This window comes from Pteronotus mesoamericanus, unplaced genomic scaffold (assembly GCF_021234165.1).
Source record: "Pteronotus mesoamericanus isolate MK-2021 breed Mesoamerican mustached bat unplaced genomic scaffold, CSHL_Meso_final contig_169, whole genome shotgun sequence".
In the NCBI taxonomy this organism is placed as follows: Eukaryota; Metazoa; Chordata; class Mammalia; order Chiroptera; family Mormoopidae; genus Pteronotus; species Pteronotus mesoamericanus.
In genome coordinates, this window is record NW_026555068.1 from 5054746 (window position 1) to 5082581 (window position 27836).

At 40.9% G+C, this 27836-nt stretch overlaps 1 protein-coding gene across 4 annotated transcripts in view; it reads right to left on the minus strand.

Moving 5' to 3' along the window:
• The window catches only part of GPAT4 (glycerol-3-phosphate acyltransferase 4), a 40953-nt gene extending 29198 nt beyond the window's left edge, over positions 1-11755 (minus strand). Inside the window, exon 1 of one of the 4 annotated variants that reach the window (XM_054565973.1) lies at positions 11603-11755. The gene's annotated coding sequence lies outside the window, so the exon portion shown is untranslated. Of the gene's footprint in view, positions 1-9065; positions 9181-11566 lie in introns of those variants that run through there. The other 3 variants (XM_054565971.1, XM_054565972.1, XM_054565974.1) reach the window with 3 other exon arrangements.
• Positions 11756-27836: the final 16081 nt, after the last annotated feature.

Sequence of the window (27836 nt, forward strand, 5' to 3'; positions counted from 1 at the left end):
TATATCAGCCTGGAAAAGGACATAGAAACTATCAAGAAGACACAAGAGGATATGAAGAATACCATTTCTGAATTGAAGAACACAGAAGAAGGAATCCAAAGCAGGCTGGATGAAGCCGAGGATCGAATCAGTGAGATGGAGGACAAGGTAGAAAGAAGCTCCCAGAAAGAACAAGAAATGGAAAAACGGCTCAAAAAGAATGAAGAGGCATTTAAGGAAATGCAGGACAAACTGAAACACAATAATATCCGTATAATAGGGATCCCAGAAGGAGAAGAAGAGGAGCAAGGGATAAAGAACCTCCTCGAAAAAGTAATGATGGAAAATTTCCCTAATTTGAGGAGAGAAAGGCTCTCATGGATCCAGGAGGCACAGAGGACCCCACTCAAGAGGGACTCAAGGAGGTCCACTCCAAGACACATCACATTAAAATGGCAAATGTCAAAGACAAAGAGAGAATCCTCAAGGCAGCAAGGGAGAAGGAGAAAGTAACATACAAGGGGGCCCCAATACGCCTAGGAGCTGACTTCTCAACAGAAACACTACAAGCCAGAAGGGAATGGCAACAAATATTCCAAGCCATGAAAAGCAAGGGCCTACAGCCAAAGCTGCTCTACCCAGCTAGGCTCTCCATTAAAACAGAAGGGGAAATACAGAGTTTCCCATACAAGAGAAGACTAAAAGAATACATCTCTACCAAACCAGCACTCCAAGATATGCTAAGGGGACTGGTTTAAGCAGATGAAGGAAAAGAATGAGAGAGAGAGGAACACAGGTACAAAGAGAAAAGATGAGTACATTTCTATCAGTAATATCTCTCAATGTGAATGGACTAAATGCCCCAATCAAAAGACACAGGGTAGCTGAATGGATAAGAAAACATGACCCACATATATGCTGCCTACAAGAGACCCACCTCAGAGCAAGAGACCTACACAGATTGAAAGTAAAGGGATGGAAAAAAATATTCCAAGCAAATGGGCAAGAGAAAAAGGCCGGGGTTGCCATACTGGTATCAGACAAAGTAGATTTCAAAACAAAGGCCATAAAGAGAGACCCAGAGGGGCACTTTATCATACTTAAAGGAAGAATCTATCAAGAAGACATCAACATTGTAAACTTATATGCTCCCAATATAGGAGCCCCCAAGTTTATAAGGAAATTGTTGGATGACTTCAAAAACAATATAGACAGCAACACACTGATAGTAGGGGATTTCAACACCCCACTGTCAAAAATGGACAGATCTTCCAAACAAAACATTAATAAACATTGTGGCGCTGAATGACACACTGAATCAAAGAGCCTTAACTGACATATATAGAACCTTACATCCCAAAGAAGCAAAATACACATTCTTTTCAAATGCTCATGGCAGTTTTTCAAAGATAGATCACATGATAGGACACAAAGCAAGCCTCAGCAAATTCAGGAAAATTGAAATAATACCAAACTTTTTCTCGGACCACAAGGGATTGAAACTGGAAATCAACCTCAAAGAGAAACTTCAAAAACTTGCAAACTCAGGGAGACTGAACAGTACACTATTAAACAGTGAATGGGTCAATAATGAGATAAGAGAAGATATCAAAAAATTTCTGGAAACAAATGAAAATGAACAGACAACAGTCCAAAACCTATGGGACACAGCAAAGGCAATCCTGAGAGGGAAGTTCATAGCAATACAGGCTTACCTTAAAAAGATAGAAACATTTCAAATAAAAGACCTAACACTACAACTTCAAGAACTGGAGAAACAACAACAAATAAATCCCAGAGCAAGTAGAAGGAAGGAAATGGTCAAGATTAGAGCAGAACTGAATGACATAGAGACAAAAAGAACAATTCAGAGGATCAACCAATCCAGAAGCTGGTTCTTTGAAAAGATAAATAAAATTGACAAGCCTTTAAGCAGACTCATCAAGAATAGAAGGGAGAGGACGCAAATTAATAATATCAGAAATGAAAGAGGAGAAATAACAACTGATACCACAGAAATACAAATGATCATCAGAAACTATTATGAACAATTATATGCCAAGAATTTGAAAATCTTGATGAAATGGACAAATTTGTAGAAAAGTATAATCTTCCAACACTGAAGGAGGAAGAAACAGAAAGCTTGAACAGACCGATAACAGCTGGGGAAATTGAAGCAGTCATCAGGAAACTCCCAGCACACAAAAGCCCAGGGCCAGGCGGTTTCACAGGAGAATTTTACAAAACATTTAAGGAAGAGCTAACCCCTGTCCTTCTCAGACTATTCCAAAAAATTCAAGAGGAGGGAAGACTCCCAGACTCTTTCTATGAGGCCAGCAACACCCTGATCCCAAAACCAGATAAAGACCCTACAAAGAAAACTACAGGCCAATTTCGCTGATGAACATACATGCTAAAATCCTCAACAAAATATTGGCAAACCGCATCCAGCAATACATTCAAAAGATTATCCACCATGATCAAGTGGGATTCATCCCAGGGATGCAGGGATGGTTCAATATACGCAAATCAGTAAACGTGATACATCACATAAATAAAAGACAAAAACCACATGATCATCTCGATAGATGCAGAAAAAGCATTCGATAAGGTACAGCACCCATTTATGATCAAAACACTCAGCAAAATGGGAATAAATGGGGCATTCCTCAACGTAATAAAGGCCATATATGAAAAACCTACAGCCAATATCATACTCAACGGGCAAAAACTGAAAGCTTTCCCACTAAGATCGGGAACATGACAAGGATGTCCACTCTCACCACTTCTTTTCAACATCGTATTGGAAGTCCTAGCCACAGAGGTCAGAGAAGAGAAAGAGATAAAAGGCATCCAGATAGGAAAGGAGGGAGTAAAACTATCATTGTTTGCAGATGACATGATAGTGTACATAGAGAACCCTGTAGACTCTACCAAAAAACTCCTCAACCTAATAAGTGAATTTGGCAAAACAGCAGGATACAAAGTCAACATTCAGAAATCAAAGGCATTTTTGTACGCCAGCAATGCAAGAGAAGAAGAAATCAGGGAAAAAAATGCCATTCGATATAGCAAGAAGAAAAATAAAGTACCTAGGCATAAATTTAACCAAAGACGTAAAAGACCTATATGCAGAAAACTATACAACATTGAAAAAAGAAATTAAGGAAGACACAAATAAATGGAAGCATATACCGTGCTCATGGATTGGAAGAATTAATATCATCAAAATGTCCATACTACCCAAAGCAATTTATAGATTCAATGCAATCCCTATTAAGATACCAATGACGTATTTCACAGAAATAGAACAGACATTTCAAAAATTTATATGGAACCATAAACGACCCCGAATAGCCGCAGCAATTTTGAGAAAGAAACACAAAGTAGGAGGGATCACAATACCGGACATCAAACTCTACTTCAAAGCCACTATACTCAAAACAATCTGGTACTGGCACAAGAACAGACCCATAGACCAGTGGAACAGAATAGAAAGCCCAGAAATAAGCCCAGGTCTATACGGGCATCTAATATATGACAAAGGGGGCAGAAACATAAAATGGAGCAATAATAGCCTCTTCAACAAATGGTGTTGGGAGAGCTGGACGGCTACATGCAAAAAAATTGAAATTGGATCATCAGCTGACACCATACACAAAAATAAACTCAAGATGGATAAAAGACTTAAACATAAGTCACAACACCATAAAAGTCCTAGAGGACAACATTGGCAGGAAACTCTCAGATGTCCCACGCAGCAATTTTTTCACTGAGATGTCTCCTAAAGCAAGGGACATAAAGGAAAGAATAAACAAGTGGGACCTCATCAAAATAAGAAGCTTGTGCACGGCAAAAGAAAACATCAGCAAAATGAAAAAGGGGCCAATCCTATGGGAAAATATATTCGCTAATGATACATCAGATAGAGGTTTGATCTCCAAGATATATAAAGAACTCACTCGACTCCACTCCAAGAAGACAAACGATCCAATCAAAAAATGGGCAAAGGACCTGGGCAGATGCTTTTCCAAGGAGGAGATACAGAGGGCCCAGAGGCATTTGAAAAGATGCTCAGCATCACTAGCCATCAGAGAAATGCAGATCAAAACCACCATGAGGTACCACCTCACACCGGTCAGAATGGCCATCATAAACAGATCAACAAACAACAGGTGCTGGCGAGGCTATGGAGAAAAGGGAACCCTAGTCCACTGTTGGTGGGAATGCAGACTGGTGCAGCCACTGTGGAAAGCAGTGTGGAATTTCCTCAAAAAGCTGAGAATGGAACTGCCTTTTGATCCAGTGATTCCCCTGCTGGGACTATACCCTAAGAACACCAAAACGCCAATACAAAAGAACCTATGCACCCCAATGTTCATAGCAGCACAATTAACAATAGCCAAGTGTTGGAAGCAACCTAAATGCCCATCAGTAGATGATTGGATCAAAAAGTTAGGGTACATATACACAATGGAATACTACGCAGCAGAAAGAAAAAAAGAACTACTAAACTTCGCGACAGCATGGATGGAACTGGAGAGCATTATGCTAAGTGAAATAAGCCAGGGGGCAAAAGACAAATACCGTATGATCTCACCTATAAGTGGAACCTAACCAACAATACAAAGATGCAAGGAAAATATGACCAGCAACACTGAAAGGAAAAGAAATCAACAGAGACAAGGAGGGGAGGGCAGGGAAAGGGAAGGGAACGGGAAAGTCAAGGAACATATAGCAAGGACTCATAGACAAAACCAAAGGGGAAGAGCTGAGGGAGGGAAGGAGGGAGGGGGCAAGGGAAAGTGGTGGGGGGGAGGCAGAGACAAATGTATTTAAAAAAATAAATAATAAAAAAGGGAAAAAAATAAGTTCTAATGAAATAAATTTTGTCTTCTTGGTGCCTGCTAATTAGACAATTATTAAAAAAAAAAAAGAAGTACAAATAGGTAGTTACAGAATAGCCATGGGGATATAAAGTACAATATGGGAAATGGAATAGCCAAAGAACTTATATGTATGACTCATGGACATGAACTAAGGGGGGAACTGCTGGATGGAATGGTGAGTACCAGGCTGGGGGGGGAAGGTGGGGAAATTGGGACAACTGTAATAGCAATAAAATATATTTAAAAAAAAAAAAGAGAGAACACAATTTTATCCAATAATGTGACCTCTGCCTTGTTTTCTGTTTCATGTAATGTATTTTACTACCCCCCTTAATCTCAAAGGCATAAAAGAAACTGCAAAATGTTATTCTCTGGAGCATTTTTCTCAGTCTGTTGAGATCTTGCTTCCAGGAGTATCCTTTGTTTGACTCAAATAAATTTTAATAAAAATTTAGGGGAATAGTGGAGGCTAAGAAATTTGCTTGAACAGGTTTTTATGTTCTTACATTTCCAAATGTAATATGATTTGGCCATAAGAAAGAATGAAGTATTGATAACTGCTACAATATGGATAAACCTCAAAACATCATGATTGCATAATATGGCTTTAGCGACAGAAGGCAGATTGGTTACTTAGGACGGGGGAGAATAGGGAAGAGAGTAGTACCTAAAAAGTGTGAGGTTTCTTTTTGAATTAATGAAAATATCCCAAAATTGAGTGTGGTGATGGTTACGTAGATCTGTGACTGTAATAAAAATGTGAACTGTGTATTTTAAAAGGGTGTATTATGTAGTATGTGAATTGTACCCTGATGAAGCTGTTAAAAAAAAAAAAAACTCAGGTAACTTGGTCAAAAAGAAAAGACTATTTAGGAAGATACTCACCCATATCTGGATTCTGCAGGGTTGTTGGGTACATTATGGTAGTTAGAGCAGATGTTTTAAAATTCCTTTCCAAGCCAAGATTTTTGGCTGTGGCCCAACTCAAAATAGCAGAATGTCAGAGACACAGTAAAGCAAGGTGACACAACATACAAAGAATCAGATAAGCTGCATTCAAAACCAGCCTCCATTACTTTCTGGCTGTGTAACCTCAGGAAAATAAATCAACATTCCATATTTCAGATCTCTCATTGGTAAAATGGAAATAGGTATCCTGTGGTATTGCTGTGAAGACTGAATAGAATGTATATTAACTGATCAGTATAGTGCTTGACCCAAGGTACTCAATAAACAGAAGTTACTACTAAGTAATCATCACTACAAAGCTGGAGGCCATAATAATAAAATAATAAACAGCAACTTTATTAGATAACCACTGAGAATCTAGTCCAATTTCTGTTTTATGGCTCAAATAACTGAGCCCTGGAAGGGTTAAATAACTGGAACAATTTACAGAATTGGCCAGTAACAGAGGCAGAACTAGAACTCAGGTCTGCTGCACAGGCTGACCTCTAATTTGCTCTGGGGTGTGTTATGCTTCAGAGAAAAGCCGTCCACTTTTCCTAGTGTCCTGTCAGGACACATACCCACCGAATGTCCCAATTCTGATACGATGGTTCAAACAAACGTGTACACAAACACAAAAGGAATATGTGTGGTGGTATTTAACATCAGGTGTATCAGAGTGGTGGAGTAAAAGAAATTTGCTTTAACACACTGCTGCTGCTGCTGCTGCTGCTTAGAAGTGTGTTTCCAAGGAGACAGGGCAGAATTCGGACCTACAAGGTTAAAGTGAAGATGAAGTGCCGAAAAACCAAGAACACAGATATAGCTGACATCAATCCTGGGTAAAATAAACGGTTCAAGACAAAACCAGCACAGGCTAGGCTAAAGGATAACACAACTCAGTATGAAAAAAACAGAATATGGTCAGTTTCAGAGTCCTGATCTTAATTTAAATTAAGGCCACGCTGACCTCACTCTTGCCTAGAAAGGCCTAACTTGAGTTGGAACTGGGTAATAAGTAACATGGTACCAAGTTCACCCCAAAGCAACATTAAATCCTCCAAAGTTGGAAAAGAAAAAAGAAAAAAAAAGGACAGAGAGTATAGCATATTTTGATTATTCCGGGCTGTCAGTTTAAGAAAGAACAAATTGATTTGCTGGAGCTGAAAGACCCAAGACATTTCATTACCGAACCTGAACGCTGCTCTGAAAGCTCAGCTTCAAAATGGTTGCTTTTATAGTTGAATACTGTATGTATGTAATTAGGAGCAACTTCCTGGCCCTTTTTTCTTTAAAAATCTTTTTTCTTCTGGTTTATTTCACTCAGCATAATTATTCTGAGAATCATTCAAGTTATTGCATGTGTCAATGGTTCATTCTTTTTAATTACTGAGCTGTATTCTACTGTATGGATATATCACAATGCTTATCCATTTACCTACTGATGGATGTCTGTGTTGTTCCAGCTTGAGGCTGTTACAAATAAAGCTGCTATCTGCAAGGCCTTGTATGTACACATGCTTTCATTTCTCTTGGGTAAATATCGACGAGTGGGATGACAGAGAATAAGGAGGGATGACAGAGACTAAGGCAGGCGTATGTTTAGATTTTTATGTAACTGCCAAACTGCTTTCTAAACTGGTTGTACCATTTTGTATTCTCACTAGCAGTATATGATTCTACAACTAATTCTCCAACTTCACCAACATTTGACATGATCGGTATTTTCGTTTTAGACATACTAATGGATATGAGGTGGTATTTCATAGTTTTAATTCACATTTCCCTACTGGTCAATGATACTGGGCATCTCTTCATGTGCAATTTTCCATTCGCATATCTTCTTTGGTGAACTGTTCAAATCTTTTGACTATTTTTTTATTGAATTTTGTTACTGGCCATTTTTTAAAAGTTGAACTTCCCCCCCATGACTAAACAGTCTTATTTAAAATGAGAAAACAATACTACTGAACTGTACTTAAAAATGGTTAAGAAGTAAAATAATGAGACTAATCCTACAGACAAAAAAAAAAAGGATGAGCATTTATTTTGTCACAAAGGTACAAAATTTATGAAATAGATTTCAGTTCATCTCACCACAAGCTCGAAACAATCCTAATTGAAAAATCCTAATTGAAACAATCCTAATAGAAAAATCACTAGAACATGAAAGAAAAAAACCAATGACCACAACCACAACTTGAACCTCAGAACTGAATGTTAGTAACAAGAAACACTCAATCTTTATGTTCAGCAGGCAGTGATTTTGTGTTGTCCAACATGGCAGCCACTAACCACATGTGACTCCCGAGTACTTGAAATGTGGCTAGTCTGAACTGAAATCTGCTGTAAAGTACACCCTGGATTTCAATAACTTAGGATGAAAAAAATGAATATAATGTCCTCATTAATAATGTATACACTGATTACATGTTGAAGTGATATTCTGGATAATTTGCGTTCAATAAAATTTACTGTTTTTTAAAAATAATATATCATCTGTATATTGTGTATTCTTAAAATCATTTTCACCAGTTTATTTTTACTGTTTTTAAAAGTGGCTATTATTTTATATTTGGCTTATATTTCTACTGTCTACCACTGATCAAATACTTTTAAAGCAGACCCTGAAAATAATATATCTCCAACTGGGAAGAAAAATATACATACATATAATACTTTTTTCCCTCCCCATGCCTCCAGGGAGTGACTAAAATGGTACAATGGAAGAGATTTACACCCAGAACTCAGGAGTTATCTTAGATTTGAGCCACAGCTCTGTTACTATTTGGTCTATTAGTCAGCTTCTCTAGATTTAAGTTTCCTCACCAGTTTTTGTTTTTCATTCAAAAAGTCAACAAAAATATATTATGCTCCTACTTTTTACAAAGCATTATTCTAGTATTGTATATCTTGAGCGTAGTTTAATAAGAGATACAATCCAAACACACTAACAACTATTTCACCAAACAAAATTTAAAGAGAATTCCCCCAAATGGAGACAAGCCCTTGCGATTATGTGGCATGTGCATATATACGTACACACGTTTTTAAAAGAGAAAGAGTACCTTAAAGGAGTTAGGAAAAACTCCAGTAACTTGTAACTTTCCTAACTCTAAAATTCTGTGCTTTTACAAAGCATTCATCATGCTATAGTAAGCATTATTGTATAAGCTAGTGATACATGGAACCGATATTTGGTCAAGTCCTCCCCTTAAGCATAATGATAACAGTAAGATGTAAACATACCATGATGAGGGTCTTTTACCTGAAGAGACAATTCTGCAGTACAGTTCAACCTTAAATCTCCAGCTTCTATCTCCAGAAAGTAAAGAGATTTTTCAGATCACAGTTAATCATTCATGATGTGCATACAGATGAGAGAAATGGTTTATTCTTTAGCAAAACCCAGCAAGTCAGGCTAGAATCCTGATAGACTAACCACAGCACTCTTTTTGACACCATAAACACAAAAACAACCACACAACACAGAATCTTCCCCCACCCTTTTGTCTTCAGGGGTGATGATTTTCCAAGACACCCAGATGCTGCTATTTCAGCAGTACTTCCATAAACTGGATGTGTGTGACTACTGTTATTTAGATCATAAACTCACAAAAGTCCGCCCTGAAACAAAATTTATAAACAATTATATCATGTTATATAACCTGAACTCATAGAACTCTGTATACAAATATTTCCTTGATCACAGCATTCCTTGGAGGTAGAATATCTCCATATTAAGGGTAAGAAAACTGAGGCACAAGTACTGAATTTACCTCATTCTTGAGATACAGAAATTTAATAGCATAAAGTGTGCCAGGAAAGGTATACCATGGTTTTGTTAAAAAAGGGGGTAAAAAAAGCCTAACCCACGATTCATCGACCCCGGGATTCTTATCTGTTAACAGCAAGAAAGAACATTTTATAGGAGAGTGCTATTGTTCTCCCTGCTATCAAAAGCAAAACCTCTGGGGTATACTGTAAATCATTCCGATTTCCCTTTGAAACTATTAAACAGCTGTGAATGGTACCCAAATCTTTTAAAAGCTTGTTTTTATTCTCAGTCTAGTTATTCTAGCTCCAGGGTCACAATTTTCCCATGTTTCCAAAAAATTATGATTAGACATGTGCTCCAAATGTAGTTTGAGAAATAACTTAAGGCACAGCCCCTAGATACATTATTCCAGAATTTGGTGGAAAAGTGTTCCATATTTATCCATCCAACCCTTCACCGTAAGAGCTCTCAGGCACAGACCTTCCACACATTTCTCCTTCCTGAAGATGAGCTAAAGGCAAGCAGTATGGTACAGTGGAAAAAGTGAGCAAGGGGTTGGGAGAGTCTTCCCAGCCTCACAGTTCATCTTAACCCCCGTAGATCTGGACAAGTCACCGTACCTCTCTGGACCTTGAGGGCTCATCAGACATGAAAAAGTTAGACGCGATGACCTGGACGTTCTCATCCGGATCTCAAAGACTCTGTTTTAACCTACCCTCGCGCAGCCTGAGCATTTTATATCCTCTTTTCTAGTCCTTCTCCAATGCTATGCCTTTCTTAGCTGAAGGACTTATAATAGTAGATGACGTCCCAATGAAAGTACATTAGGACTTGATTTGACAACATTTTTATTCTGAATCTCAAGCTACTTTCCACATCAAGGATTTATCCCAGAGACATCGGGGAGGGGGGATGGAGAGAGACACGCATGGGAGAAGCGGAGCCACACAGTCAGCTGTTGAGGTTGGACGATGGGTACCTGCTGATTCACTATCCATTCTATCTACTGTTGTATATCTGAAATTCTCCATAAAAACTCACTGTCGGAATGAGAAAAGAATACCGAACTGGCATTATTACAGGACTCTTTTCTACCGTCTTTGGCATAAGAATAATTTCTTTCACACCGTTTCCCTTGGGTTGAGATAGAATCTAGAGAACATGAAACTAAGCAGAGCTACTCAAAATCCAGCCAAAATTAAGGAAAATGAACCAGAAAGGAAATTGTTCAACGGATCTCAAGGTTATCAATGAGAAGATCCATTCCACGGAGGGCCTGGGCAGTGACAGGCACTAACATATGTAAAAGTACACAACTCACTTCCGCAGAGCTATTACGTTTCCTATGGTACATGGTCCCTAACTTTTCAACTGCTAAAGTGGAACGGAAAGGGAGGAAATGAACAAGACCCTCTGGTAGGAGGATGTCCTGGAGGGCGTGAAGTCCAAACGGAAAGGCAAGGGGTTAAAAAAAAAAAAAAAAAGGAAAAAGGAAAAAACGGGGCTCCTTTAGAGAACAGAAGGGGAGAATACATATCCCGGGGAAGTCGAAGGGCACTGGAAAAGAAATTCCAGGCGAAGGCACGTCCTTGTGATGTCTAACGCCCCCTTCAGCCCTCACTAAGTGCACGCCTCAGCGCTGGGGGAGGGAGCGGTGCGGCGCCCCTGGGATTCGCGCGGACGGAGAGCCCACCCCGAGGGGGCGGAGGGGCCGGTCAGAGTCCGGAGGCCCCGGAGGAGGGTGCGACTCCGTGTGGGCCCCCGCTGCCTGCACCAAGGTAGCCAGAGGGGTGCGGACTGTTCCACTGCGGCTGAGGGGGCGGAACGCTGCGACCAGCAGGGCAACCCCAGGAAGCGGCAATGGTGTCTCCTGAAGGCGGCGCGGGGGAAGGCATCCCAGGACCGCAGGCCCCTCGTGGGGCACCTGACCCGAATCCCACGCTCCACAGTCGGCTCCACTGAGGCCACTGACCTTCAGGAAGGAGCCGGCTTGGTCATACTCACCAACCTCGAGGGTTCGAGACTCCAAATCCCTCTGGTGCTGGTCCCTCCCGTCCTGGCCCGCCGCCGCCTACCGAGGCGTGCGTAAGGACGTGCGCGTGCCCGCCCTTTGTCTACGCTGCTTTGACGTGACCCCTCGCGTCCATCCCCACCCTCTCGCGGTCTAATCTCACGCCCGGCACTCTCTCGAGTCGGAGCCGGGTTGGGGTTGGGCGGGTGCTTTTTGGGGCGGAGCCTTTTTGGGGTCGGCAGGGCGGGAAGGCAGTGCTGTGTCATCTAACCCCGGGTGGGCGCGACCCGGAACCGCCTAAGTCGCCCCCTGGCGAGCGAGAGGCTGCTCCCTGGAGCCCGCCAGGTGCTACCGAGGTTGGGACTGTGTCCCCTAGGCCCTGGTTGCCTGCCCCTTACCTTGGGCCCTGTGATTCCTGCTCTGATAAAGGGGAGCACTTTCTAAATAGGGGTCTCCACGTTTCAGAGCGGCTCCAGGGCCTGAGTACTGGCTACTTACCCAAGGTTCTGTGGCATAAGTTCTGGGGAGGGTGTTATCAGCCCTGATTAGCGAGAGGAGGCTTGAGTCACTACATTACTTTGTCATCGTGTTGTGAGATACAGTTCTGTGTGTAAAGAACTTAGCTCAGGGTCTGGCACTCGCAGGAAATGTTAGCTGCCATCACCATTACCACCACCACGCACCATCATCGCTGCGTCTCATCTGCGTTACTAGTGAAGCCAAAGAGTTCAAGGGGGTGGTGTACACGATTCCTTGCTGGGCAACTTTCCAAGGTCTCCCTAAATTTGGGACTGTTCTCTCTACTAAAATCTAGCGGGTGCCTCTGGAGTTTGCACGTGACTTTCTCACCAACTCTTCAGACTTCAAACGCCTAATCCAGTCTTACCATCTCCTCTATAATCAGTCCTCCTTAAAAAGATTAGCCCTTCTCCCTGTTCTTAAAAGACATTTTTTGCCTCTGTCCCTTCTTGGAGGGAGTACCAAACCCTCCCTCCCCATTTATTCTACATACTCTTGTCATATTGTTATTCCATGCTAAATAATCTGATAGTAAATCTTGAGGGCAAAGTTCACATTCTCAGACCTCAAAGTCTGACTATAATGACTGTTCCAAAACACTGGACCACTCATCGCCACACTAAATGTCACACCTATATTTGGGATTTACCATACATTCAACAATTCAATCATTTATCAATTCATTTAACAAACCTTTAAAAAAATTTATTTTTAGAGAGAGAGGAAGGGAGAGAGAAAGAAAAGGAGAGAAACATCCATGTGTGAGAGATACATTGATCAGTTGCCTCTGGCACACCCCCAACTGGGGACCTGGCCCACAACCGAGGCATGTAACCTCACAGGGAATTGAAACAGCAACCTTTTGGTTCGCAGGCCAGTGCTCAATCCACTGAGCCACTCCAGCCAGGGCCTGCTTTACAAACCTTCATTGATCCCTCATTAATACAGCCATTTTTTTGCCAGCGTCTCAGTGATACAAAGTTGAATAATGAATGCCTGTCCATGTCTGATCTTCAGCTAGATTAAGAAGAAACTAGATGTCATACATTTTTGTGTCCTTCCCAAAGCTAGGGAGAGTATTTTAAAGTGGCCACCACCATCTTAAATACTCTTTAGGTTCTTATATCTGGCCTTTTCTCCTGACCCAAAACCAGTCAGAACTTTCAAGTAGTCTTGCATCTGCTGTGTTCTCCTGTGAATTCCAGTTTACATTTTTTCACAATCTTTACCATTGAGTACAATTCTTTGCATATAATAATTTTGAGATTAAAAAATGTTTCATGTATGTTAGAGACTCAACAAAAATAGTGTTGACTGATTCTTTGCCCAACCAAATAGTGGACTCAGTTATTGGGTATATACACATACACACGAGAGCATGCAAACATTCACTGGCACATTCTGTAAGCTACTTTAGCACAAGAAGAAAATCAAACTTCCCTCTGAAGAGAAAACCAACAAGAACTGCCTTAATATAGTTTCCTTAGGCTTCAAAGTTTTGTTTGCAAAGATCAATGATCAGAGCAGATTTCTGTCATATTTATTTCTAGGCACAAGTAATACAAGTGGGGAAGATGAGCAAGTAATGCTTGAAAAGTTAGACACAAAGCAGGTTTATCTATAGAGAAGACCTAATGTCTATAGCATGACCAGGCTCACGCCTTTTTCACCACGAATATGGATTCTCTTTAGATTATTTTTGAAGGTATTTTCACATTCTAGAATGAAAATATTCTTGTACTACAAAAACTATGTGAATAATTTTTTTAAACCTGATATAGGATAGTCTATTCAAACAAGGGAATCACAATGTTTAAGGTTTCAATGAGAGGTTTAACAACCCCCATCTCAGTTTAACTTTGAGCTCATTTACCAAAATATGCCTCTATAATCATTGTGTTTGCTGTGAGTTTGGCACATGGTGCTTTTAACCTGTGAAGATACTCCTTTTGTCAGACACTTGTCCCCCAGTAGAGTATTGTCATAAGGGTGCTGTTTGTATAACTCTGCTCCCTTCCACAGTCACCTTTCACATGTGTAAAGCCTGTGACATTCACTAAGAGGTAAGTCCACAACTGTTTACTGTACAACCAACACCACCAATGCTCATTTCCAAGCACCAAGAAAAAAAGAGCCAAATTAACCAAAGGTATGTTATTTAAATTTTTAAAATTGTGGTAAAAGACACATAAAATTTACCTTCTTAATCATTTCTAGGTGTACAGTTCCGTAGTTAAGTATATTCACATTGCTGAGCAACCAATCTCTAGAAATTTTTCATCTCGAAAAGTGAAAACTGTACCCATTTAGTAAGAACTCCATTACCCCACCTCCCAGTCCCAGGAAAACCACTGTTCTTATTCTATTTTTATGAGTTTGACTACTACATAATTTGCTGTATATAATGAACACTTTTTTGCCCAAATTTTTGAGGGAAATATGTGGATGATACATGTGTTAAATCAGATTCATACAAGTATGCTCAGACTTAAGTAGAGACTTTGCAGTTAAGAAAAAAGTGGAGACAATTTTCAGTCCATTCCCACACTGTAGTCCTCAGTTTGAAAATACACAGACTCAATTTTGCCAATTCATAACACAATAATCTGGGTCTGAGGACTGATTTGCAGTGATCATATCTACAGGAGATGCTGAGAAAAAGAGAGGGCTTAGTTATTAATTCAGGCAGATGATGGGAAATGCAAAATTAACTGTAATAATAAAATCCATAGGTCAGTTTATACCCTTAGTAGTAAGAGAGTCTATGTAAGAAGCCAAATCAACATCTACTTAGGAAGCCAAATAGGTTGTTTGTTGACTATAAAGTTTTTCTAAAAAAAGAAAAAAGAAAATGTATACTCTAATAACTCTGGCAATTTTATATACCCACAGAAGTTCTACTTGTATAGTATTCTACTTGCCAAGCAGCCAGCCAATAAATGAATGAATGAATGAATAGATAAAATAATAAAACAGCCAAACAAACTAGAACATCCTCTTGGATTAATATAGTAAACTACTTCTCCTTGATCGGGTCTTTATTTTCTAACATTCACTTCCACCTACCTGGGATTCTCAAGGAAAGAAAAGGGGGACTTCCAACCACTTTAATAGTAATTCAAAATCTGTAGTAGAAATCATGTATATAAAAAAGTCCACTTAAGCTAACTAAAATGCAATTTCCTTTTTTTTGTTGAGGCAACATTGGTTCATCACACTATATGAGTTTCAGGTGTACAGCATTGTAATTGGACACCTGTATACACTACAGTTCCCTTCTGTCACCATACAATTGACTCCCTTTACCAATTTCATCCACCCCCATCTATGTCTCCTCTGATGACAACAATCTGTAGTCTGCATCTATGAGTTTGCTTTCGTTTTGTTTGTGATATATATATAAAATATATATTCTGCATGTGAGTGAAATCATATGATATCTGTCTTTATCCATCTGACTTACAAACTGTAATTTTTAGCAAATATTTATGCATCTTTCAGAAACTCACTTCAGGGCTTAGCTACATCAGAAGTTTTCTGATTTCCTCCCTAGGGGCTTATTCCCCATGTTTCCCTAACACTTTCTGTGTATCTCTAACATTTATTTTCAGGGATTACCTATTGTATGTTTGGCTCCCCTCACTGGGCTGTGAGTTTTGTTTATTTATCTTTCTACACCCAATAGTTAACATAATATCTGTTAACATAACAGTGGCTCAATAAATGTTTGTTGAATGAGTGAAAACTCATTATGACTACCAGAAACTTGACAAAGTATATCTGTGTTTAATAAAATCATGAAATGAACTAGTACTTAATGCATGAAATTTGCTAGACAGTACATTGGGTGTGTGGGAAAATCAGTAAAAGTGTTCTTAAGAGCAAAAAATGATATTTATCAGAGCTCACTGAATGAAAACATTACCCAGACAGGAAAGAATGTCATAAATAGACCAGTTTATCTCAGCCTGGATGTTTTAGAGGTCAAGGGAGTCCTGGGACACTTTTGTCTTTTTGAAATTATCACTAGTAAAAAAAAAAAAAAAGAATTACAGGACTATAGAGTTACAACTGTAACTGTTACAACTGTATAGAATTACAACTATATAGCTGTGGCATATAGTATATATATGCATTTCCAAACATAACGATTTTAACAAAAAAGGGCAATAAAAATAGGATGTTATTTACAAAATAAGGCTTTATAAAAATATTAAATGTTAATTATTACTTTAAATTCCACTGTAAGGAATGAGACACAAATGTGAAATTCAAAGATGACTAGTGAACAGCATCCTTTTCAATCCTGTTAGCTATCTCTGTGGTTGTACATGTACCAATTGAGTAGCTCAGTTGGTTAGAGTGTTATCCCAATACACCAAGGCTGTGGGTGCTATCCCTGGCCAGGGCACATTCAAGAATCAACCAATGAAGGCATAAATAAGTAGAACAACAAATTGATGTCTCTCTCTCAATCTCAAAATGAATGAAAAAAAAAAAGTCTAGATTCCAGGTCCCCGATAACTGTGAGACATGACCCTCAAGGTCTTCCAGGACTTTCCCTCCCCATTGGTAGGCCCTGATTTGAGTTGCATTTTTTCCCCAGAGGCTCATGCATGAGATTTCAGAAACCCTAGTTTCATTATAACTATATTACAACCCATTCCAGGGGTAAAGTCACCTTTATAGCTGGCTACTTGTTTTCTATCGATTCCTACCAGCTTTAATTTCAGAGAGCAACCCCCAATCCTGGCAGCATACCCTGTGGGGACTGCCCACCCTATTCATGATCATCCTTTAATGGAGTCAGAACTAGAAGCCTGGACAGGGTGTGGGAGGAAATAGGTGCGGTTCCAATAAGATCCTTTATCAGATGAGGAAGCTGCCTTGTGTTCATACTGTCCTGGAAGCAGACGTGTTTGGCTTCTTCTGTTATTACCCTATTAACTCTCTGGGAGCACACAGGGAGGTGGCTAGGGCAGGCCCAATAGGGAGAAAAAGAAAGGAAGCAATATTGCTTGCTAACCTACTCTAACTGCATTTTATGTAATCTGCCACTGGCTTGAACAAATGTAGCCCAAGAAGTCAAGGATCAGAAGAAATAAAACAATTTTTTAATGACACTTTTATTTAAAAGTTGTCATCCATGAATAATAACCTGAGATAATGAACAATCCTTGAAAAGAGGTTAAAATCTTCCAAAGACTGAAGATCCTAGAGCACTGGAAATGACAGCTAGAGGTATGCGTGGCACAATTACTCATGTATTATTCCAACCCATTCATTCTGAGTGTCCTAGGGGTGGACTGCTAAGGGGCCAGCAGTGCGCACAGCAAGTCCTGCCCCAGCCTTCCCAGGTCCTGAGGCAGGCAAATTGTTCAGTATGCAGTTTCAATACGGGGTGATACATATAACAGGGGAAGTAAGGGACTACAGGTTTTTTTGTTTTTGTTTATAGGAACAAAAGTCTGGCTTCTGCATCTAGGTGAATTACACTCCAAAAAATTATACTAAACTGCAATATATATCTATATCTATATCTATATCTATATCTATATCTATCATTTGAGGTAGATGGAGTTTTTCAGACTTATCTGATAAAGAGGGAGGAAAGGTCAACATTTTTGTGTCATGAACCATCAAAGATACTTTAATGAACATTGCTTTTGGCAAAAGTTGAAGACAAGTAACCAGAAAACGCCTTTTCCAGACAAAGAGGAAAGTAAAAGAGCACATTTCTGTGCCAGCTCCTACACGGTCCTTACAGGCGTTCTCTGCCAGGTCTTTTTAATTTTTGTTATTTATTGATTTTAGAGAGAGGACGTGGAGAGAGAGAGAGACATTGTTTTGTTGTTCCACTAACTTATACATTCATTGGTTGATTGCCAGGCCTTTTAAATAATCACATAAAAGCTTTGTTTACATTTCTCCTGTTCTGCATTCTAAAGGCTTCCGTGCAAACAGTAAAGGGCGCCATTCCTGAATTTCCTAAAGGAAATCTAATCCCTTTGGTTAGGAAGTGAGCCCGCCCTTGTGAGAGAAGGATGCCAGACATTCAAGGCCTTCTAGGCAGCTAGGATTTGCGTGACTCCTGTCCCCCCACAGCATATTCAGAAGCAAGACGAATCTGAATGAAGTTCTAGGAGAGAGGGGCTTACACATCCTGAGCAAAAAATTCAAGCTTTGCCTATACAGCAAGAACAACCCTAGAGGGCTCACCCTATCTGTGGACCCTTATAGAGTTCAATGTCATTCTGATGAGAAAGATTGAACTGGGCACCAAGCAATAGTTTTGTCCTTGACTACTGTGCCCCAAAAGTGGCTGAGCACACTCTACGGAACCGCAGAAATGGACGGTGCCCCATTGGGCTTGGGGGCCCTAGCCGCAACAACGCCCGGAAGGCGAAGCGGCCAGTCTTGCCTCCACAAAAACCGGGCGTGAGAACACAGGGCACTTCCTGAAGGATCCCCGGGTATCACAGGTGATGCACATCTGCACTGCCTTCTAGAAACCCAGTCCTTGCACCTGCATGATGCCTCACAGGAAAGCCTAGGCTCCTCCGCCACTCTAGGCACAAGTTCGGCGTTTGCAGGTGCCTTTGGGCCCGTGGAGTCCCTGCCAGGGGGCAGTGAAGCTCAGAGAGCAGGTGGTTGGCTCTGGTGAGGCAGAGGGTGCAGGGTGCGGGAAGGTGGACACGGGACACGCGCTGAGCGGCGCGAAGACACGCTGGCAGCACAGGGCCCCTTGACAAAAGGGGACGTTCTGATGAAGGGCGAAAGGATCAGGCATTCTCGACTGCAGCCTGTGCCTCACTGCGCTTCTCCCCTGCCCACGGGTGTCTAAAGAAACTGGATAAAAAGCAGCAGAGGCGAAGAGTAGCCGTGGGTTGGGTGCCAAGGGAGAGCTGTCAATTCCTGGAAACAGGAGCACTCATCCCACTCAGGTCCAGGCAGCATTGCCCGGAGATGTCAGCTCCTAGAGTCAGAGACTGTGTCCCCAACAGGAACCATTTATATGCTCCTTACCCCCCAGCAGCACTGGGGCATCTTTTGCACCTTAAACACTTGGTTGGGAAATGAAGAGGATATGACAAGAAGTGAGACGGTATCTTGTCATGATTGACAGGAAGAGTGGATATACAGGAAGGTGGGGGCAGCTTGGGGGGTTAGGAAGCCCTGGGTGTGGGAGATAGGACTATTGTTGGGCTGTTCCAGGAGGGTGAAGAGCTGCCAGAATGAGCAGGTCATGGTTTCCACGCTGGTCCGTCATCTCCCAGTCTGTTGGGGGAGCTGGGTGGGTGGGGCTCCAGTGTTCCCTAAATCAGCCATTCCCGGGGAGCTGGCATGTCATGCCCATCTTAGCGACGAGTGAATGCAGGCCGCACATGAGCTGTCTTTCTGGTTCCCTGGGCTGGTGATACTCAGAGCTGCCTGACTGCATTGCTGAGGAGGCTGTGTCTGACCTGGACTCAGTTCAGGACCTATGGGTGAGCAGTTCTTCCTGCCACCCAAGAGGGTTGGACTAGGAGCTCTCTGGCCTCAGGGCCACATAACTTCTTCGCTGGTGCCCAGAGCCTGGGGAGTCAGGCAGCTGGTGTTGGGATCCCATTCTACTCCCTACCAGTCCTGAGACGGGCAATTCACCTCACCTTTCTGGGACTCGGTTTCCTCTTTCGTGAAATGGGTGATGCTAAATGACTTCTCCCATGTCAAGGACAAACAGTGTACCATTGATTGACTGTGCTCTCAGCGTGGGGCCTGGAGCAGAGAGCAGTTAAGGCGGGGAGGAAGACTGTGATTCTTGGGGAGGCCCCTAGGATAACCCAACTCTTCTATTCAGCCACCAGCTCCCTGATACAACTCCCAGCATCAGTGGCAGATCCCCTTCCTGTGACCAGCTCTAGCGCAGCCCCTTCCTCAGCTGCAGGCACAGCAGGGACACTTGAGAAGCATTGGGTCAGCTCCTCCCAACTCTACTGCCAAGAACATTATGAACCTCCTAGGGTTCCCTGAAGCCCAAGAGGGTGGGGTCAACTTTACTCCAGCTCCTATTACATGTTGGGGAAGGGCGATATTTATTTGTTGTAAATAGTAAATGCTAGATTTGAATATTATATTACAATTCTGTTTCTTTTACTGTCTGGGACTTGTGGTATGGCTCCTTCACTTCCTGTGCCCACCAAAATGAGATTCAGAATCTCACATTCCTCCTTGAATGAAGAAATCTTGCAAGGTCATCAGCTTACTGTATATTGGAGAAGGGAGAAGGGAGAAGGGAGAAGGGCCAGTCTTCCTCCCTAGCTCTTGACAGCCCCAGGTATCCTCTACTCAGAGGACAGGTTCATTTCAACATCCTTTACCTGGACAAGGAGCAGAGACAGCCCCTCAGCACCTCTGGGATTTAGAGGTTGAGGGTGCTTTCACAGGCATTGACACACCCCTGGAAAGGGCGGTGTCTTTAACAATTGCCAGGACCCCTTCCTGTCCTAGGACAGTCGCTGCCTTTTTATAGCTCTGGAGGTGGAGGGGACATTTTCTCCTCTTACTGAGGCTTCTTTTGACCAAATGTTAGGAACCTGGGGTTTTCTAGGTCAATCTCTGGAAGTGCATCAGCACTAAGTAGGGAAAACAATGGAAAAAGACCAAAACGTGCATGGGAAGAGAAGGAGGCCGTAGGAAGATCATTGGCAAATGGACTAGGGCAGGCAGGACTTTCTACCCTCGGGCCCCCTCTAAGGGCTCTGTGATTATCCTTCACCTCAGTTTGAATCCTTCCTGGATCCTTGTTGATAACGTCTGGATTCCTTTCCTGCTTGTTTCTTATTAGGGAAAAGATTTGTGATACAACTTTTAAGGCTACAGGTGGGCCTTGTTCCATAAACACTGCTCCCTCTGACCTAGAATTTCCACAAGTCCTGCAACTCCTTATACAATTGTTTTTAAGGCAGAAATTCCCTAGAAATCCACCAGCCACTCCATCAGGTACCATGTGGCCTCTCCTCCTTAGCTGGGCCTGACAGATCATGGGTGAGCTCTGGGTTGCTAGGATGAGATCATAATCCTGGCCATTGAGTGACCCCACACTCTTCCTTGCTGCCCAGGGAAACTTCTGGGCCCTTGTGGTTCAGAGGTCCATGGTCTCGAACAATCACCAGTTTAGACACTCAGTTGTGCTGTTACCAATGAGACCTGTAGGGGCAGCTTAACCCAAGGCCATAGAGATTGAAGCCCCTGGGATGGCTGTGTTTTTTTCCACAGTCTTGTACTGTGAGTATGTCATGGGGTGAGGAGGACAGGAAGTATTAGTATTCACTGAAATACTGAATGTTTTCAATCTGTGTGAAAAACAGACGCAGCTCTGAGTTTACCCCTAGTACCCAGTCCATGATTAGGAGCGAAAGATTTACCACCTGCATTTGAACATTATCTCTAGGAAATACCCTGTAAGAGCAAGGGCCGGGTGAATTGCTTGGCACTTCTGAGTGACCTCCCTCTTTTCTTATGGCTGCAAATGTCACCCAGACATTTAAGTAGGTGGACTCTGCCAGGAAGGCCTTTTCAGGACAACCAGAAGCCGAGGATAAATCCTGGTTCCTGGCAGCCCAGGACCTTCCTGATGTAGCACAGCCATCCAGGAAAGTGATTGTCTAAAGTAAAGACAGATAAGGCTGTGCTTTGCCTACACAGAGAAAGAGAAGTGCCAGTTCCCAGGCTAGTCCAGGGCTGGGAGAAAGGTGTGAGTGTCCGATGGGTTTCTTCTGCCGGACTATGAAGCCCCTGAGAGCCACCCCTACCGGTAGGAATATTTAATAAGTCTTATGCCCACCATGTGGCCAGGAGGGATAATTTATTGTATCTTTGGGTTTCCAATGGCCAGAAATACACTGAGAGTCAACAAGAAGAGACCCACATTTGCAGCAAGAGTGTATCTCAGCAGTCTTTTTTTACTTTTACTATTTACATTATATATGTGTGTGTGTATATATGTATGCGTGTGTATATATATATATAGCACTGAAACTTATTAATAACAGAATAAATAAGAAATACTCATAACCATCCAATGTTTTTGCAGCTGCTCACCTTTCATAGCTATATTTGTAGCTACCTTCTTCCATTCCCATTTCATGTTCCCTTTGTCCTCACCAAGCACGTCAGCACTTTGTGGTTCTTTGCCTTGTTGGAGGATCCTGAAGGGTTAGGGTTATTAGTCATACTGCCTGGATTGTTTTATGTGTGTGTGTGTTTTTTTGTAGTTTTCCGTTGACATTTTTCACAGGGCATGGTGATACCGAGAAACACACTAAAGAATCTCCTGAATTCCAGACAGAGTCTTCCTAACCTCCATTGTAGAGCAGCAGAAGGAAGCCTGAGTCCCCAGGTAACACCAAGGCAATCAATACAGGGTCTGCTTTGGATGTGAAGATAAATAGAACTCAGGGGAAGAAAAACCTGTGAGAAAAACAATTCAGTCTTTTTTCCTCCACTTTCTCTGCATTGAATCTAACTAGACAGTTCTAGCATAGCCTCCTCAACAAGCAGCCCAAAGCATCACAGGCATGAGCAGGCTGTGCTGTGCTGCTTTGGGTTTGTGGGAATAGACTGCATGATCCCTACACAGAAGACCACAGATGAAGATGCTCAAGGGTTAAGAATTAAAATTACACCTTTGCTAATCATTCACACATTTTTGGTGTGAGCTTCTCACCCTCAGTCATTCTTCAAGAATGCTCTCTATTAAGGTTATAATACTGATAACAATTAGTATCAAAAATGATATCATTTTTGACTACTTAATATCTGCTAAGCAACATGATTGGCAAGTTCTCAAAGTTGATCTCCCACAGGTCTTCAGTAAGAGAACAATAAAGACTGTACATACGAAGAAGATATGTAAACCTAGAAAAATATAACAGTAATAATGAGGGAAAGAAGAAAATTAGTATATCTAAATTAGTGTTAATTTTAATATATTAAAAAACATTCTAACTAAAATTCCAGATGGTTACAACATGGGACAATAGAGAAAAGAAGATTCAATTAAAAAATTATTCAGCCTTGGCTGGGTGGAACAGTTGGTTGGAGGGTTGTTCCCATGCAACAAAAGATTGTGGGTTCCATCCCTGTCAGGGCACAAGCCTAGGTTGTGGGTTCCAATCTTGGTCAGGGTGAGTATGGGAGGCAACTGATTGACATTTCTGTCTCTCTTCCTTCCTCTCTCTCTCAACTCAATAAAGACATATCCTCAAAATATAATTCATATTTAGAGAAGATAAAAATACTGTAGTTACTATATTATTGTTTAACACATTACTCTCAGAAGCTGATAGATATATCACACAAATTTAGTATGATAAAGAGGATTTTATAATACAACACACTTGATCAGGCAAATATGCAAATAAATCCCCAAAAGCAGTGGCTTATTGTAATAGCAATGATGCTGAAAGCAGTCTCTCTTGAAGTTATGATACTCCAAATGTCATTTCAATCTTCGTGAATCAAATTTCAAATGCACATAAATCTAAAAAATGAAGGAAAGTCTGGTATTTCATTATATGCAACTCTGAATTAATGTGCAACAGAAGACAGAAAAATAAAGACTTAGAAGTAGGTATCTTATTTTAGAACAAAGATATAGAAAAGCTCTTTAAGGAAGGGGCAAGATGGAGGAGGAGTGAATGGAAGTCACACTGACCTCCTCCCAGGACCAATCTGGAATTATAACTAAATTGTGGAGAAATCACCTGGAACAAAAAACTGAACAATAGCAAGAGAGGAGCCTTATAACCTCAGAAAGACAGAAGAAGCAGCGTTAGCACAAGTTGACCAGTAAAAAGTACAGGGGAGACTTGAGAAGGTGAGCTGTGCATCTATGGGTGGCAGCGCCAGAGGGATATTTAAATGGCCAGTTGGATCCCCCTGAGAAGAGTGAGGTCTAAACCATAATCAAGGATCCCCAGACTACAGCACCAGAGCCCCAAAAGTATATCGATAACAGCCAGCTGCAAAAAGAGGCAAGATTGTTCTGTCAGACACAGGTGGCTCAAAGAGCCATTTAAAGGACCAACACATAAATTTTTATTTTCAGCACTTACTCTGGGCTCTGGCGAAGGTGGGGACAGAGTGGGCTAGAGACATCTGAGGAGACACTGGGGAAGGAGGCTTTGGGAAGAGAACCAAAGGAGTACCCGGCAGGATCCCGGTGCTGAGTCATCCCTCATAGGGCAGCAGTCATCTTGCTCAGGCAGAGACCACTCCCCTTGAGTGGCACCAGCGTCAAAGGACCCAATAGCCCCACTGCCAAGTGGGATTCCACCCCCCGCCCCGCTGTCTAAGCTGCCTGCTGAGTGAAGAGTGGCAGCCGCAGATAGTAGATCCCTTGCTAAAGAGGGCACACAGAGGTCTGGAGACACAAGGAGAGACTGGAGATGGAGGCTTTGGGGAGAGAACGGAGAGAGTAGCTGGTGGGATCCCAGTGCTGACTTCTCCCCCATATGGCTGCAGCTAAAGATGACCCAATAACCCCGCCCCTAGGAGGAACTCTGCCCCGCCCTAAGTGTTTAAGGTGCCCTGCTGAGTACAGAGTGACTAGATTAACAGCTGAAGGAGAAGGCTGAAAACAGTAGATTACTGGAAGTCTCGAACAGACTGCCTAAGGTCAGACAGGGATGACATCAGACATCATCAGAGGCAGATCCAGAATGTAAAAAAACAGCGGTCTCCAACTATAGAGGTTCACACCACAAAGTCAGGAAATCAAGACAGATACACTTAAGAATCAGAAAGAAAAGAGAAGAGTCTCACAAATAATGGGAAGACAAAGAAATATGCCCCACTCGAAGGGAAGGAGGAATCCCCAGAAAGAGAACTAAATTAAATAGAGGCAAGTCAACAATCAGATACTGAGTTCCAAACAACGGTTCTAAGGAAGCTCAATGAGCTCAGTGAGCTCAGAGAGAATTACCAAAAATTACAGGGAAACTACGAGGAACTTACTGCAAACTCTATCTGCATGAAAAAGGACATAGAAACTATCAATAAGAGACAAGAGGAAATGAATACAGTTTCTGAATTGAAGAACATAGTAGAAGGAATCAAGAGCAGGCTAGATGAAGGAGAGGATCAAATCAGCGAGCTGGAGGATAAGGTAGAAAAAAGCTCCCAGAAAGAGAAAGAAAATGAAAAAAGACTAAAAAAGAATGAAGAGGCATTTAGGGAAATGCAGGACAACCTGAAATGTAACAATCTCCATATAATAGGGATACCAGAAGCAGAAGAGGAGGAGGAAGGGATAGAGGACCTGTTTGAAAAAGTAATGATGGAAAACTTCCCTAATTGGAGGAGAGAAAAAGTCACACAGCTCCAGGAAGCACAGAGGGTCCCATTCAAGAGGAACCCAATGAGGCCCTCCCCAAGACACATCATCACTGAAATGGCAAATATCAAAGACAAACAGAATCCTAAAGGAAGCAAGGGAGAAAGAGGTAGTAACATAGAAGGGAACCCCAGTATGACTAGCAGCTGACTTCTTAACAGAAACACTGCAAGCCAGAAGGGATTGGCAAGAAATATTCCAAGTAATGAAAAGCAAACGCCTGTAACCAAGACTGCTCTACCCAAAAAGACTCTCAATTAAAATGGAAGGTGAAATAAGGAGTTTCCCAGACAAAAGAAGGCTAAAAGAATACACCTCCACCAAACCAGCATTGCAAAATATGCTAATGGGACTGCTTTAAGATGAAGAAAATGTTACTTGAATACCCAGTTCCTTTCAGAGTTGCCAAGATTTGATATTACCAATATTTTTAATACTCATTAATCTGATTGTGACAATGATGTTATTTTAATTGTTCCTTTACTCTTTGTTGAAGCTAAACCTGTTTTAGTATATTTCTTGCTTATTTCTATTATTTTTTTTTAAAAAGCTTTAAATGACTTTTTGGTATTCCTTATCCATTTATTGATTAAAGATCTGTGGAACTTCTTTCCCTAAAAAAAAAACAAAACAAAAATCCCCAACCTATTAACCATGTTTTAGATGTGTTGCAAATACTTTCCTATTCTATTTCTTGTCCTTTAACTTTTTTTATATGTATATTACTATATAGTTAAATGTTTAATATAGTCATACTGTCAATATTTACTTTATAGCTTCTGGGTTTGAATATTTTACTTCAGGTCATGAAAAATATTAGTTCTATTTTCTTCTAGAACTCCTTAGATTCTACATATTGATTTTTAACTCACCTGATTATTTCTTGTATAATGTGTGAAATAGGGTTCTATATTTGTTTTATTTCAAGTAATAGTGCTTCATGCACCTTATTTGTGGAATAAGCCATATTTTACCCATTGATTTGAAATATCAACTTAATCATATATTACATTGTTAGATATATATGTTTGTCTCTAGAATGCTCATTATATTTCATTGATCTACTTGATTATTTCTGTGCTGGTGTCATGTTGGTTTAATTGCTGAGATTTATAATGGCTTTAAATTTAATATTTTATAATTAACTTTGACATTAAAAAAATAAATAAAATCAATCTGCACTTAAGAAAGAAAGAAAGAGAGAGAAAGAAAGAGATAGACTCCAACCTTTGTGACAACCTGGATGGAACTGGAGAATATTAAGCTAAGTGAAATAAGCCAGGGGGCGAAAGACAAAATACCATATGCTCTCACCTATAAGTGGACTCTATTCAAAGAAATAAACTAACGAACAAAATAAACCACAGGCACAGAGACATGGAGCAAACTGAAAGTGACCAGAGAGGATGGGAAAAGAGGACAATGGTGGAAAGAAGGAGAAGGGACTAGACAAAGAACATGTATGAATGACCCACGGACATGGACAACAGTGTGGGAATTGACTGTGGGAGTGGGGGGTGGGGGTGGGATGGGTGGAGGGGGGTAAGGGGTAAAAACTGAGACAACTATAATAGAATAAACATGATTTAAAAATTAAAAAAATAAAAAGAAATAAAAGACATCCACATTGGAAAGGGGGAAGTAAAACTGTCCTTATTTGCAGATGACATGATAATGTACATAGAAAACCCTATAGACTCCACCAAAAAACTAGACCTAATACATGAATTTGGTGAAACAGTGGGATACAAAGTCAATATTCAGAAATTGAAGGCATTTTGGTACACCAACAATGAAATATCAGAATCAGAAATCAGGAAAAAAATCCTATTTGCTATAGCAACAATAAAAATAAAGTACTTAAAAATAAATTTAACCAAAGAGGTAAAAGATCAATACTCAGAAAATTATACAATATTGAATTGAAAGAAATTAAGGAAGACACAAATAAATGGAAGCATATACTGTGTCCATGGATTGGAAGAATTAACATCATCAAAATGTCCATACTACCCAAAGCAATTTATAGATTCAATTCAATCCCTATTAAAATATCAATGATGTATTTCACAGATATAGAACGAACATTTCAAAAATTTATATGGATTCATAAATGACCCTGAATACCTGCATCAATTTTGAGAAAGAAAAAAGTAGAGGGATCATAATAGCTGACCTCAAAACATGTTACAAGGCCACTGTAATCAAAACAGTCTGGTACTGGCATAAGAACAGACACATTGATCAATGGAACAGAATAGAGAGCCTGGAAATAAACCCATGTCTCTATGGTCAAATAATATTTGAAAAATGGGGCAGAAGCATAAAATGGAG